We start from the raw sequence: 14,959 nt of genomic DNA, 5'->3' as shown, positions 1-14,959 counted from the left end.
CTATACTAAGTGACATCCCTACTCAGCAATAGCCCAACCTAACCAAAAGGTGTCAGCCGTGGTGACTTCCCAAAGAAGTTCGCCCACATTCTCTCATAAGCTAGAATCCCTTGCTTGCAACTAAGCTCCTTGACCATCCAACCGCTCTCTCTAGATCCTCAGCCCATCTGCTCTGCCTCCACCCTCGGGGCGCTGACCCTAATACAAAACCCCACAATGCGAACGACACGCCTTCAGGTACGCCCCTCTCGAAGGTGTTAACTACAAAATTTTCCAGTATGGCACTGGTCCATTCTTGTTCGTGCAGACGTCCTTGGATCCCAGACTCTTCATCGCTTCTAGTTGCATCTTCAAATTCCTGGTCTACTCCTCCATGTCTGAGTCTAGCATTTCTAACTCTCATACACAATGGGCCCTTCTACTCTCCAACCTATCTGGTGATGCACCTGCAAATGAATATACGCAAATAGACTCTCATTTCAACATTGTTGCAACATTTTCTAAAGGCATCTTTGTAAATGTTTCTACAGTTAATATGTTGAGCAAGACATTTTCGAACAGGCCTGCACCATTTCTGTGAACTAGGCCTCTGCTTGATTTATAGGCCCAACATTTCACATGAACAATCCATAGTTTCTCTAGGCCTCTAACATTTACAGCAAATGCGTTTTCTACTTTAAACTAGTTATCGAATATAAAAAGCACAGTTAATTTCAATAAGCAGATCTAAATGCACAATAGTGCTCGTTTAAACGCACTTCTCATTAGTGAAAGATTTCATTTTAACGACATCTCTAGGTTATACAGCAAGTGTGGATTTGCAATTCATAAGGCTCTTCACATTTTCTAAAACCCATTACTCTAGTACTTGATCCCACCTTGCATCTAAACATGATTAAAAGTCCTCTATATATACGGGTGCTGACTACTTGTACATATGACGCACCCCTACAAATTTCACTGTAAATGGTGCTCTCTCATACCAGTGGCAGGATTGAGATAGTCTTCATTTTTTATTATGTAATTGGAGGCACCAGTATATGCATCATAAAGAAAATGCTAGAATCAAGTTTAAGTGTGCAACTTTGCATGCAAAATGTCTACCACAATGTAATGTTACTGCACAATTGTAATTGTCGAACGAGCGAGTACTGGCTGAATGTGTCACACTCGCCCTGGAGTAGCTTGGCAACAACGAGTTCCACAAAAAAGTTCACCATTTCCACTTCACTACTGACCTGCAGCACAGGATCACTGGCTATGACGTGTGCATAGAATAGTGCACCACTACAATACTCTGATCGCACATGAATAATGTTGTACTGAGAGAAGATCCTTGGGGGACTCCACAGATGAGGTTCTTGGCTTCCGATGTGTGAGCTGGCAGGCTGACTCTTTGTGTTCTTCCTTTGAGGAAATAGCAGATCCACTGGATCCCTTTTTCATGTAGTCTAATGATTAGGATGGAGTGGGAGACTGTGTCAAAGGGCAGCAGAGAGATCAGGTAGTATAAGGCCTGCTGTTTCTCCACTGTCAAGGATCACCCTGATGTCATCTGTTGCTGCAATGATTGCTGTCTCGGTGCTGTGGTTGGGTCGGAAACCTGATTGCGTGGTATCTAGGAGTTGGTGTGTGTTGAGGTAGTGAGCTAGTTGATAGCTTTCTCCATGGCCTTGGCTGGCTACTGGCTACACCTATTGTTTCATCCAGCTTTTGACTTTGGGGTAAATTCACATACATACATCATTTTCCATTGTTAAAAAATGTCAGTCTATATGCTCAGGAGTGTAACTTAGTCAGTGAGATTCATGGGGTGTGAATCTCAAATTTCCTAACTAAAAAGCAGTGGGCTGCAGGGTGTAGGAGTGAGATGACCAAGGTTTGGGCTGTATGGACTGTATCTAAGAGGAACAGGGTCAATACTAATTTGCATTAGGTGGGCCTCTGTCTAGAGTGGCACAGTGAGTAGAAAACAATGGATTGGATTGCTGCCCAGAGTAATTGCCACTGGTTAAACTATTAGCAAACATTCATCCCATCACCTTTTGGGTGTTTTATTGCCAGTAGTATGCCTTGAAAAGACTGGCACAGCTTTCCAAGCCTACGACTGCCAAGGTGTGTGAATTCCAAAAAGTAATAACTTTGCCACCATTCAAGGAGAACTTCTATTGGTGCAGATTTACTATTTCTATTTTGTTTGGTAAACCAGTCACTATAGGCTTGATTCACAAAAGTAACCTATACTTTTGAGTAATATACACTTTTGTGTAAGTTTAGTACTTTTTGGCATGTAAAAGAATCTGAATGTAAATATATTCCAAAAGTGTAACTTACATGTTTCCAAAAATTTGAAAGGCCTGAGGGTTATACACAAGCTTCATTTTGCAGTAAGTGTTTAGTACTAAAATAGTACCATAAAGGCACTACAAACATACTATTCACATACTGCAAATCTAAATGACTGCTGCAACAATAGGTAGTACATTAGAAGTGTAGTTTGTGAACTGCATTTTTTTGTATCTTTGTACTGCTATTGTAGTATTACACAATATACTGCAAAATACAGTTTGTAAATAGGCATCCATCAGGCACTTAACCCGTTAACCGCAACCGTTTTTTCGTGGCAGTGCAGCCGTTTTAAAGAATGGGCGGGGCTGCGTCGGCCGTTGAACGTGTGCAGCACCAGCCAGGTAGTGCTCCGAATGTTCCCACGGCCGACGGCAGCACTTAACAGGTTAAAGTTGGTGGAGACACTTAAGTTACACTTTTAGGGAAGATTTACACTCAGATTTTGTAAGGAAAAAAAACCTACGCCCCTGCCTTTTGGACTTGAGTAGTTCTCCCTGGGAACTTATATTTACGGTCACGTACAAATCAATGACCTGGAGTCCCTGGTCTGAGATCACTTATTTTAATTGTATTTTCACTGCCCACACTCTTCTTCGTCTTTTCTATGAGAAGCCTTGATTGTAGAGTTGTGAAATCTTTGCATGCAGGATTCGCTTTTTACAGAAACGTTTATCAAGTTTCTGACAGCCTCATGTACTAAGTCTGTGTTGCAAATAGAGGTGGGTGTTCCAGCAAATTGATAAGGTGCACCGAGCAAAAGCAGTGTCAAGGGTCTGGTTTGGCTCCAAGAGTACTTGCATGAGCCAAGCCATGAAAATGTTTGACATGTATATTGTGCAACAAACAATGTACAAATATGAAAGCCACTTCAAAATTCAAAAAAGTGTTTTCCTTTAACATGCAAAAGCATTTCACCTTAGTTCATCAGATTATATCACGTCATAGACAGACATTTATTAAAAGTGATGCTTTCCAAACATGAACTTTTAGAAACATTAATGCCCCCTGCCACGACAATGTCATCAGTAAACTAAGAGGCAAGTCAGTAGACCTATAAACCCTAAACCTTGCATTGATTGTTACTATAGATGGAGCAACTTTGTAGTTCTATTAAATCAGTAGTCTATTAAATCAAAGAGGTACTTGTACAGCATACATCCTGAGCTCAAGTATGTATAAGTGCTCTCACATATGAGAATACAGGAAAATGAGCCTCTGTGAAATAACATGTTTGCCTAGAATCACACAATTTGAACAAGCAGGGAAGCCCGTAATGATTCCAAGTTATCTGGTTTCACATTTTGAAATTCAGCCACCAGATGTCTCTCTCCTGTTTTACATCAAAGGTCACTGTTTTGTCTTTTATTCTAGGCCAACAAACCGACATAGACAAAGCCAAATTGACTCAGGGCCCCCTGACCAACCACCAGCCAAGAATGCATTTATTTGGTGGTGTCATACCCCATACACCCCCGAAGCTACGCCCCTTATTATGCTCTATCCAGCTTTCACACTAATGAAGCGACAGAAGCTGTTGGTATTCTGTCACCTCCCGAGCACTTAAAAAGTCATTGTTAATGGAATCTGACCGTCCTCTGAGAAATGACAGAAACCTTAGCAATGAAAGTTGGCACTGCTGTGTGTGAGGGAGAGAACAGAACAGTGCCATATTTAGGGCCTGTGTCACCGTCCTCCTGGTGATTATGGTGAGCCACCTGAAAACTGTGTGGAGCATGCAGAGGGTTTGGAAGTAGGCTGAGGAGACAGCATTGACCTGACGTTTCATGGAGAGCTCGCTGCCCAGGATGACGCAGAGGTTGCGTGCTTGGTCTTTCGGCATGGGGGTGAGTCCGAGTTCCAATGGCCAACAGGAGTCGTTCCAGAGGGAGGTGTGTTTGCTGCAGATCAATAATTCAGTATTACCCGAGTGGAGCTTCAGGCAGTTGTTCTTCATTCAAGCTGAGACGTTCTTCATACAATGAACAAGCATTGGCAAAGCCAATCTGTCTCGTAATTTGGACTTATTGCTTTGTAGCTGGTTTTTACAAATGCCGTGCACCATCAGTAAAAAGCAAAATGCCTTCTGTTGATGCTGTTCGGCCTCAGGGAACAAAAAAGAAATAACAGCAGTGACCCTGTCACTGTCATTCCACTGGCCTGCACATGTTTAATGATATATGCCCATGCATGTATCATGGCTCTGGCACATTTTCTTTGCTTTTTATTTACAGATCCAAGATGGCGAACACCACTTGAATTGGGGAAAAAAATATATATATTGTTAGCTTTAAAATGCTTTCTGTACTAAGGAGCAACCCATCAACAAATGGAAGTGGCTGGGCCTTCTAAAAAAGAGAGCTAAGTCAACAAGTGGTGGGGGCACTGTGGGAGCTCGTGGGGGAAGGAAGCAATGGGGAAATGATCAAATAAAGGTAGAGCTGGGTGTGAAAAGGAGGATTTTTTTATAACAAAATATGCAGTAGGCTTTAAAAGTAAAATAAAGTAAGACTGTGTCATGGTCTAAAGGTGGTGAGTATATGTTGCAAAAACAAAGTACAAAATGACCCATCCCCCAAAAAGTTAAAGGCTAACTAGCATTGGAGTGGGCTAATTGTTAAGATGGATGTCCAAATGTGCACAACCAAAATGATGTCACACAGGGAAGACCGCCAATTGCTGAAGTAGGCAACCCAATTACTCCATCCTCTATATTGTTTTGGACAGAAGCAAACTGTGAAAGCCAGTGCCACTTAAATAGACCAGTGTATGAAAAGAGCTGAATGAAAGCTCCTGTATGAAACTATATGTATTTTTATTACGATTTTTTTTAAACATTAGGCTGATAAAAAATAAAGCTGTCTCTAAGTCAGACCCAAGAACACAGTGTCTTGTTTGCTTCACAGCAGATGATTTGAGGCTGAAAGAGGTTCACGACGTGGATGCAGTTGTGACTAATAGAAGCACACATTCATTCACTTTAACATTGAAAGAGTCTGCTGTTTCCAACTACGAGCAGTGAGCATTCATGGAAAAGTTGTGAACCTCACCAATTCTTCATCTGGCAGGCCAAAGGTGATAATTGCAGTGCGCTGCTGTGGCACAGAGTTTAATATGGAAAGGATATCAGATGGGAATTAAAAATAGAAAATATATCAGCGGGCATTGGTCTGTCCCTCTGCCCAGGATCACATGGAGCTTCAGCTTTTGAAAGGTTGGCAATAATATCAAGGGATAAAAATGCCTATGTAAAGAACAGTGAAGTCCTGTCATAAGATGCATGCACTGATGTGGGCAGTATGTAGTTTAGAACTCGGCATCGAGGATGTAATTGAATCCATTTCAATTTTGAGGAGTTCTTGCTGTGAGTCCAATTTCGTTACATATTAACTGCATTGATTTACAGCTTTGTCTTCAGCTGGTTTATGAGGGGAAAAGACAGAGAAACCTTGCTTATCAGCTGTTTACACATCACAAGGAATCTTGCAAGGAGCTGTAGTGGTGCTCTTATGCACTTTGGTCGTTTTCTGCAAGAGCATCAGGGTCACAGAAACTAGCAGCTTATAAAGAAAGTGGTGAAAAAGCAAAATTTCACCAAGATGTACACACCAGCGAAGTATTGAAATGCAGAGTCTGTAATAAGACTTTGAGGCTCATATTTAGTATGGGGTTGCGTCGCCATTGTGCCACACAAGGGAGCGCAAGGGCGACGCAAAACCTTGAATGCTATTTACCAAGCCACGCAAGTCGCTGCCAGGTGTTACTCTGCCCCAGGGAGGGGTTAAATGGGCAGTGTGTAGGTGTTCTCACACATCCACCCATTTATTCTGACGTGCTCCCGGATCTACCATTAGTGGTATACCTGGAAATGTGTCAAAATGCTATGCTTCCTTGGGAGAGGGATAATGAGGAGAAATATCTCTATTTCTCCTCGTTTTTCCCCGTTCAACGAGTGCTGCAGAATATAGCACACATAGAAAGAGGAAAATGGCTCTGAGGATTGTTTTTGTGCAGGAAGGTGTCCTTTCCTGCACTAACACAATCGTATCAACAAGGCAGGTACCGCAAGGGTGCCTGCATTGGTGCTAGGCAGAACATTGCACGCCAGCGCTGGCACAGAGCAGGAACGCACAGTATAATGTTAAATACGGCCCGTTCCTGCCCTCTCCCTTTCACGCAGCAGAGCAAGGTGGCTTGCTGCTTTGCTTGCGTGAAAATGTCATAAATACACCCATGAGCATTTTAGAGAAAAAAGTAATGTATCTTTTTGGATTGTGTGCTGCTCAGAGGTGTTCTGGAGTTTTATTTTCACACTGACGGACATCAGATATTGTTCTGCATTGGTCAGTAAATGTATGGGTTTTTTGTGTGATTTTTTTAAAATCGGAGGTGGGGGTAAATTGGAGGCCAGACCAGTTAACAACACAGTGAGCCATAGGGTTGCAGGAGGAAAAGTATTCGAGAGAAATAAAAACCCAGAATGTTGGTGGGGTAGCATTTGTGGGGAGCACATGGAGGAGAGAAGGAGAGAGCTGTAAAACACATGTACTCTCTGGAGTGCTTATATAAAAAGAAAAATGTAGTTCCTTAAAAGTGAGCAGTGAAAGGATAGAAGCCTACTCCAGCCAATCAGAAAGATGGTAAAGAGGCTGCAAGTACAGGCAGACTTGCGGAAACAAGTAAAGCTATTGAATCGAAAGCAAGCAAATAAGACAGCAAAACCAACCAATGGTAAGCGAAGATCAGGCTGCAAATTCCTGTATGTTCTTGGTAAGGCTTTAATATGTCTATCACAACCAGACAGCTTGCTCTGTCCGGTAGGCTCAATTTAAAAGCGACTCGGCTAACCTGCAGCGATGATGCCTGGTAACTTCACCTAACAGGAACAGAATCTGAAACACAATAGTATTGCAACAGAGCACCATACTACTGGGCACGTGTGGGTCACATGACAAAAAATCTTAAATTATACAGAAAACACTACAGCCTATGAATTGGATAATTCCAGTGGCCCTGTGTATTATTAACAATATGCTTTATTGCATTGTATTCCATTATGGATTTAATATAGCACTTCTTGCCCATTGTGGACATAAACAGAGCAACAACATCGAAGAAAGACCTCAAGTTTAAGGTCACTGAACTCTGGAGTGACTTGCAACATCTTTTTTTCAGTACAGTTAAATGCACTTTGTTCCTTGTAGTATCTTCTCACTTTTTTCCCTCCACTTCAAGACTTCTTGTCAGGCTTCTTTGGAGTCAAAATATAGTCTGGGTGTAGACAGAGAGAGCATTTCTAAAAGCCATAGGACAGGAATTAAATCAATGTGCAGCCTGTGACTTGTGGCAAGCCAATATTTACAGTAGCACTTTCAAAGTCTGCTGTCTGTTTTAAAATGCATGGGAACGTGCATAGTTCTGTTCTCCTGAGCTCTAGCAGTGCGCAAAGGTCAATGGAGACTTCCTTATCAGCTATTGACTGTAAACTGCTGGAAAAAAACCTCATACAAGTAATCTGAAATGAGAGCCTCTAGCTTCATCATTAAATGTTTACTTGGAAGTTGCAGCTGTTCTTGGTAAATTTTTTAAGACTGTCTGCTACTGACTGCACACATTGTGCCTTCATAACTCAGATTTCAGATTTATAAACTTTTATAGGATACTTTTAACTCGGACCTGGCCTGTACCACATTCTAATATTTACTTCTCATGTCACAAGTAGGCTAATGTAACAACATTATTGTATGACAATTCAAAACATATGTCAGTACTCCATGCAATATATGGGATAAAATATCCCCTGCTACTTGTAATTAGAATATTGTAAGTCACCAGGGTTTTCAGAGACAGTAGAGATGGATGAAGTCAAAGGCCAAATGACTTTTACGAAGTAATTTAACTTCACGATGACTAGGACTTTCAATATGCTTATTTACGTTTGTGGCTCATTCGACCCGTATAATACACAATTCCTTCATATACCATGCATGCAGGTAACAACATAACATTTAGCAGAATCCAAATATCAAAGCGCTCAATGTGCACATATATTACATTCAGTGTGAACACAAATGCATGTTTGCTCATTTTGAAGCCAGTGAGCACAGTGCTGACAAAGAACAGCATACACACATCCACATATATTACATGTTTGGGTGCTTTTATTGATCAAGATGCAGTGATATAAACCCATATTTGAAAAGTAAAACATGAAAGGTGGGAACTATTATATGGTTATCAGTGAAATACTGGTTTCATCATTATAACAGCTTGCTAACCACTCTGCAAAGCTTTATCACTGTCAGGGTCCCTTTATCACTGTCAGGGTCACTGGGATGATACAACAAGGTTATTTAAATTGTGTGGCAAAATGGCCAAATTATGCAGAAGATTCTTTGGCAGTATTCTTTGCATCCATCTGAGCTAGAAACAACATTTTGTGAAAGCTGAAAATTATGCAAAAAATGTGGCAAATGTGGTAGATCCACACTCATGTGGTAAACACTGCAGCTTCAGAATCTCATCAGTCTAATGACCCGCATCATTGTCCATTGTTTTAGTAACAATTTATTCATAAGAGATTAAGCTAAACTTTCTAATTCCAATTAGTATCCATTGTTCACTTCACTTTAAAAAAAATAGCTTTTTCAATTCAAGTACCCCATAATAAACATGTAATATAAAATACATAAATAGTATTGTGTTTTATGTGCCTATTTTGCTAATTCGGGGGTCTGGTGAAATTTACAAACGACTTGGTCTTTGGCATCGTGGTTTATCATGTCATCAGAAGTGCACAGCACAAGTTCATAGTTGACCATGTTACATGGATACCCATTATATATCCTCTCTCTCTCTCTCCATATATATATATATATATATATATATATATATACATATATATACACACATACACACCCACCCTCATACAGTTTAATTTGCTATGTATAACCATTGGTGAGTGTCGGGAGAGGCCAGGCTCATGAGAGGCCAAGCCTTGAGTGGCTCATGATGCCCCTCCCTCCCTCTACAATAGTAATAATTAGCATATTACACCCTGCACATCTACAAATATGGTTTATGCCATGGCATTCTTTTGTGTGTCTTTTTTTCAACAAAAGGTATTTTACCAAAACATGGAAGTAAGGGGTTACATTTTTTTGCAATACGGTAAAATCACATTGAAGAGCCCTCCTGACTATTAGGAGAGTTGTTTCCCTGTGTTCATTGCACATGTGTATGTGTGTTGGTGTTTTTGTTGTTCTGCTGTGCTTATGAGCAAAGTCACTGAAATTATGCGAATCTAAGGACTTGGTGTTTTACGCATAATTATGAACCATCTGATAATCTATCCTCTTCTGCGAAGTATTTGCATTTTAACAAACAATGTTATTTTCAGATCAAAAATTTGTAAAAATGTGTTATAACCCTTTTCCTGCGCAGTAGAAGGCCAGTTGAAAAGTGGACTGTAGCGGCGGCCGGCACAGGTAAGCGCGGGGGAATCTGACAAACGACAGAATAGGTATAATTTATTTATTTAATTATACCTATTCCGTCATCTGTTGACTCCCGCCCCACTCCACCGCGTTTACCTGTGCCGGCCTCCACTGGTTGACTGGTCATCTTGATGTATATGAATATTGATGTATTTGGGTGTTAAACTGATAGCAATAATGTAAGATATTTGCCCAGACAGTGTTAAAATGTGCTACTATGTGCAAAAAGGGCAAAATAATGAAGTAATATTATTATGAAATGGGCCCTACTACTCTGCATAATTTGTCTTTAATTGCTGCATTATTTAGTCAACCCTGCCACATAATTTGGTCCTCTCCTCCCACATAATTCCAGTGGTCCTGCTTACAACACATGCATGCCAACAGACTTAATTCAGACCGGATACTACTGCCTAAAATTGCCTCTGTTTCAATGTAAGTCAATGGGGAAAATAAATTCCCCCCATTTTTTACTAGTATTACTCTTTCCTGTTTCGAAATGTTGGCTTTTATGATAGAATTACTATTCAAATGCAAGCATTTACCAGTAAAGTTAACTGAATCTTTTGAAATGTGTGTTTTTGTAGACATATCAAGACCTTTGTTTCGTGTATTGTGGCCGTTTTAAATCACAAGCTTATTTAGAAGCCCATTGCGCAGCCGGTGCTGTCACTTTTATTGACACACCTGCAGAGCAATGGGCTTGCCCATATTTACAAGGCCATATAGAGTCACCCTGCGTGACTTTTCATGGCCCTGTGAATATGTTTCCCTTTCACCCATAACTGTGCGTGAAAGGGGCGTTCCATAGGTGTTGCTGTGCGTGTTCCCACGTAACATCCATGGAACTTGACGCATTTCCAGATTTGCAACATTTTGTAAACCTAGGAATGTATCAGAATCCTATGCCTCCCCCAGCGTAAGGAGGCGCAATGAGGAGAAATACTTTTATTTCTTTTCGTTTTTTCCTCTTTCTATGCACACACAGAAAGAGGAGAATGTCTTCAATTATTGTTTTTGTGCAGGAAAGTGTCCCTACCTGCACAAAAACAATCATTCCTTCAGCACCGGCACTGCTGCAAAATGGTGCAAGGGTGCCTGTGCTGACGCACAGCTGCTGTTTGTGCGCCGGCTCAGGGGAGAACAGGAATGCGCCATATCTTTTAGAGATAGCACATTCCTACCCTTTTATTTTGATGCACAGCAGCGCAGCAGAAAGGCTTGCTGCGCTGCCATGTATCAAAATAATGTAAATTTGGCTTTGGGTGCAATGGCATTTGCAGTCAGACCCTGCCCACGGTGCTGAGGGCAAACAGCTGCCTCTCTCACCAGCAGCTCCGCCTCTCAGCCTATTGTAGAACAAGGGCTGAGAGTCCAGAACTGTCAAACACTAGATGGCTGCTGAGGGTCAAGATTGCCTCTCTCCTACTTGCAGTCTCTGGGAGGTGGTAGGATGGTGGAAGCCATGGGAGCGACACATTTCATTGAACTCTACTGAGAGACGGCAGACTGTGCCAATCTGCTTTCATGACGTCACTCATCGCCATGTTACTCGTCATCTGTTATAATGCAATCCAGGTGGCTAGTGACATCATTTTCTTAGCCCTAAAGAGCTCTGACTACAGAATTGCTTGTCAAATTTTTTTATGGTGGGCCTTTATAAGGTGATTCAAGACTTCTAGGTACGCTTACAACTCGGCATTGAAGATCCAGCATTTAATCCTTCCAAGGGCGGTAAATTTAGTCAATAGTTCAATATATTATTTACAGTGCTTCAAAACGTAGATTAAGACTTAAGAACTGTATAAAACTCACTATCTGCGCTATAAAGTGCCAGTAACATATGTTATTATAACCCAATGTAGTCGTGCTGTTTTTATCAACTTCGAAAAGTGAAAAACGGAGTATCCGGGCCTCTGAACTTTAAGCCACCTATTGCACAAAAGACCTTGCTGCAGGCACGCAAGCCCACTGAGCTTTCTTTCCATTTGTTTCTTGTAGACACCCCAAGGGGAAATGTACTTTGAGAGAAAGACGTGGGGTGAGGGGGCTCGCGATGAAGGGCTTGAAGAATTAATCAGGAACCTCAGCAGCTTTCATGAGTGGAGTATTTGGAGACAAGAGGTTAATATGTCACCGATTAGGGGTCACTTCTTTTTAGGAAAATGTTATTTGCCCACACACGCTTTAACATTCAAATGTGTAAATTGCATTCAGGCACGTCAAAGTTTTCAGTGCAAGGCTCTTTGTAGTTAGATATTTATTCTGCATTTTATACACGTCTGTTTGCAAACAAGTGCTGACAGATTGCCAGGGCGCTGTCGGAAAAATATAATAGCAATACACACCATTTATTCCTGAAACATCCTAGGACCAGGTTACCGCTCCGGAGAGTGTGTGAAACAACCTGTGATTGGCTGTTTATAGTTCTGTGAACCAGTAATCAGCAAAATGTCACTGTTTAAAAGTAGCACGGAACCAGTGACTGCATTCACATAGCACCTAATGCCAACCGAGATAGTCTTTAAGGCACGGCCAGTTTAGGACTTAGAAGCTGAGGCTTCCCCTCATACAGTGCGTCTGAAACAAGCTGGCAGCTGGACAGATCGCTCCTATCTCTTATAGAAGCACTGACTATCCCAGGATGCCTGTTTGCTGCTGAGAAGTGCTGGTACTCTTCCATTAGACCTCTGCTGAAAAGTGCAGACACGCTCCCTTTAAAATCAGGGCGCTGCAGATATTCAGTACCTGCCCACTTAAAGCACAGCGCTTATCCCCGTGAACATTAGTCCTGTGTTAGAACGTCAATGCATGCAAAACTCCCATGATGGAGAGAGAATGTTGCAGACATATGTTGCAGGTCCACTAGGTTGCATGCACCACTCACTTCCTATACAGTGCAAAGTTCTAGAGTCAAGCACAAGCCGACTGGCTCCCTTGACGCGCTGTGGTTTAAGATTGACAGGAAGTTCCACCAGTGGCCATTGGTTCCACCAGTGGCCATTGTGTCACTCGAGCACATTCATATATCCTTCAGTGGTAGGCCGGCCTCCCCCTTCTCGTCTACTCCCGGGTACCACATAACCTCCTTGGACTCTGGAACCTTGAAGTAGGGTTTGTCGTCGAAGCAGAATTCATCGGGTGGCTGGCCGAGGAAGGACATCTTCAGCAGCAGCCCAGTGATGTAGCCACCAACTAGGGAGATTGCAAATGTTACCCCAAATCCTGCAGCTTGGTAGAGGGCCTGGTCGGTGGGACTGCGTCCAGTCTCTGCTACCACGGTTGGGGTCATTGCCGGTATAGCATGCTCTGCTGCCCTGTCTGGGAAGATCTCGTAGAGGCTGGGTCCATAACTTGCCTCTGAAGAGCATAGTATGGCCACAATGCTCCCCACAGTGCCCACGATGCCCGGAAGGCCATGTAGGTTGTGAATTCCGCACTGATCCTGCAAGTGGAGCTTCTGGGACAGAAAGGGAGTCAGGTAGCGAAAACCAAAGACACAGACCATGGCCCCCAGGCAACCCAGTCCAAAGGCCCCCGCTGGCGTAATCATCAGGTCTGCCGCGGCGCCCACAGCCACCCCTCCAGCCAGAGTGGCGTTCTGCACGTGGACCAAGTCAAGCTTCCCCTTCTTGTCCATCAAGCTTGACAAGGCAAAGGTGGTCAGGGTGCAGGAGCTCAAGGCGATAAAGGTGTTGAGGACTGCCCGGTGCTGAGCATCTCCAGGGCGCGCGAGCACCGCATTGAAGCTTGGCCAGTAAATCCAGAGAAAGAAGGTTCCCAAGAGCGAGAGGAGATCAGACAAGGAAGTGGTGGCCTCCTTGGGGTGCCCACTCTTGAGGCGCGGCCTGTAGAGGATCTGAGTGACGCCAAGTCCAAAGTAACAAGCAAAGACATGGATGGCGATGGTCCCGCTCACGTCCACCACCTTGAGATACGTGGTAAGGAGCCACTCGTTGACCACAAACAGTGGGATCTCGAGGATAGCCATCAGAAGCAGCTGGACAGGGCTGGTTTTGCCCAGCACCGCCCCGGCGGAGATCAAGACCACGACTGACGCAAACTCAGCATTGAGGACGTTCTCCATTCCCAGGTGGATCTTCCCGTCCCAGTAGTGGTGGTAAAACCCTTGGACCAGCAGCGCCCACTGGATGCCGAAGTTGCCCACCAGGAAGTTGAAGGCCATGGCGCTGAAGCCGTAAAGTTTCATGAAGGCCAGCAGGAGGCCCAGGCCCACGAACAGCATGGCGTGGATGTCCTTGAAGAGCGGGAAGACGGCGTACAGGCTGTTGTCCATCGGTCTGGTGGCGTTGGTCCGGGCAGTGGCATCGGCGTGCTCATCGTAGACCACAAACACAATGAACATCGCCAGCAGCCCCCCCTGCAGCAGCAGCAGCAGGGCGGGCAGGCGGCACCGCAGGTTGGTGGAGAACACCTTGGACATCCTGACGGAAGCGGAAGACTCACGCTCCGCGGCGCGAGACGGAGACGCAAGAGCGCGAGACGCCGTCGGGCGCCGCAATTTATACCGCGTTCCAAAGCCTGGGCCGCCCCGCCATTGGCTGCAGGCGAGCCGTGTAATTGCTGCAATTATCAGGCCTCATCAATGAGCGTGAACTCTGACCGCAGACACCTGCGAGGAGGGTTACATATTACCTTTTATTGCCCTCGTTAGAGAGGAAACATGCTCCGACCCGGGCGATGCGATAGACTGGTGAGCCGAGGCACTCCTCCACCCGTCAGAGCAATGGAAAGCTACAACTTCCCTGCCACTGCCCGCAGTATATATGCAAATGATGGGCCTGAGGCGTTGTTAGGCGGGGGCAGAGGTGATCTAAAATCTAGGGGTCGTGGAAAAACTCTCAAGCGAGAGGATGTGGCGTAACGGCCAGAGCTGCCGACTTTGGCGCTGGAACACCAAGTTCCAGTCTCGGCGTCGGCTTAAAAGCCTGTGATTTTTAGCAAATCACTGCCTACCGAAAATGAAAGTGTCCTTGTGTAATGTAACCCGTGCTCATGTAAAGCGCTCCAATACCTTCTGGTCGAGTTCGCGCTATATAAAACTACACAAAAAAAACTGGAGGAAGGCTGTGGAAAAAGCCTGGATTGCGCACCTG

At 43.7% G+C, this 14,959-nt stretch overlaps 1 pseudogene across 1 annotated transcript; it reads right to left on the bottom strand.

Moving 5' to 3' along the window:
• Positions 1-12,087: 12,087 nt before the first annotated feature.
• LOC144768191 (ammonium transporter Rh type B pseudogene) lies at positions 12,088-14,334 on the bottom strand (annotated as a pseudogene). The gene has a single exon (XR_013598496.1). The product of XR_013598496.1 is annotated as an ammonium transporter Rh type B pseudogene (transcript).
• Positions 14,335-14,959: the final 625 nt, after the last annotated feature.

This window comes from Lissotriton helveticus, chromosome 7 (genome assembly GCF_964261635.1).
Source record: "Lissotriton helveticus chromosome 7, aLisHel1.1, whole genome shotgun sequence".
Lineage (NCBI taxonomy): Eukaryota > Metazoa > Chordata > Amphibia > Caudata > Salamandridae > Lissotriton > Lissotriton helveticus.
The sequence above is the reverse complement of the archived record's forward strand: the minus strand, read 5'-3'. Positions and strand labels throughout refer to the sequence as shown.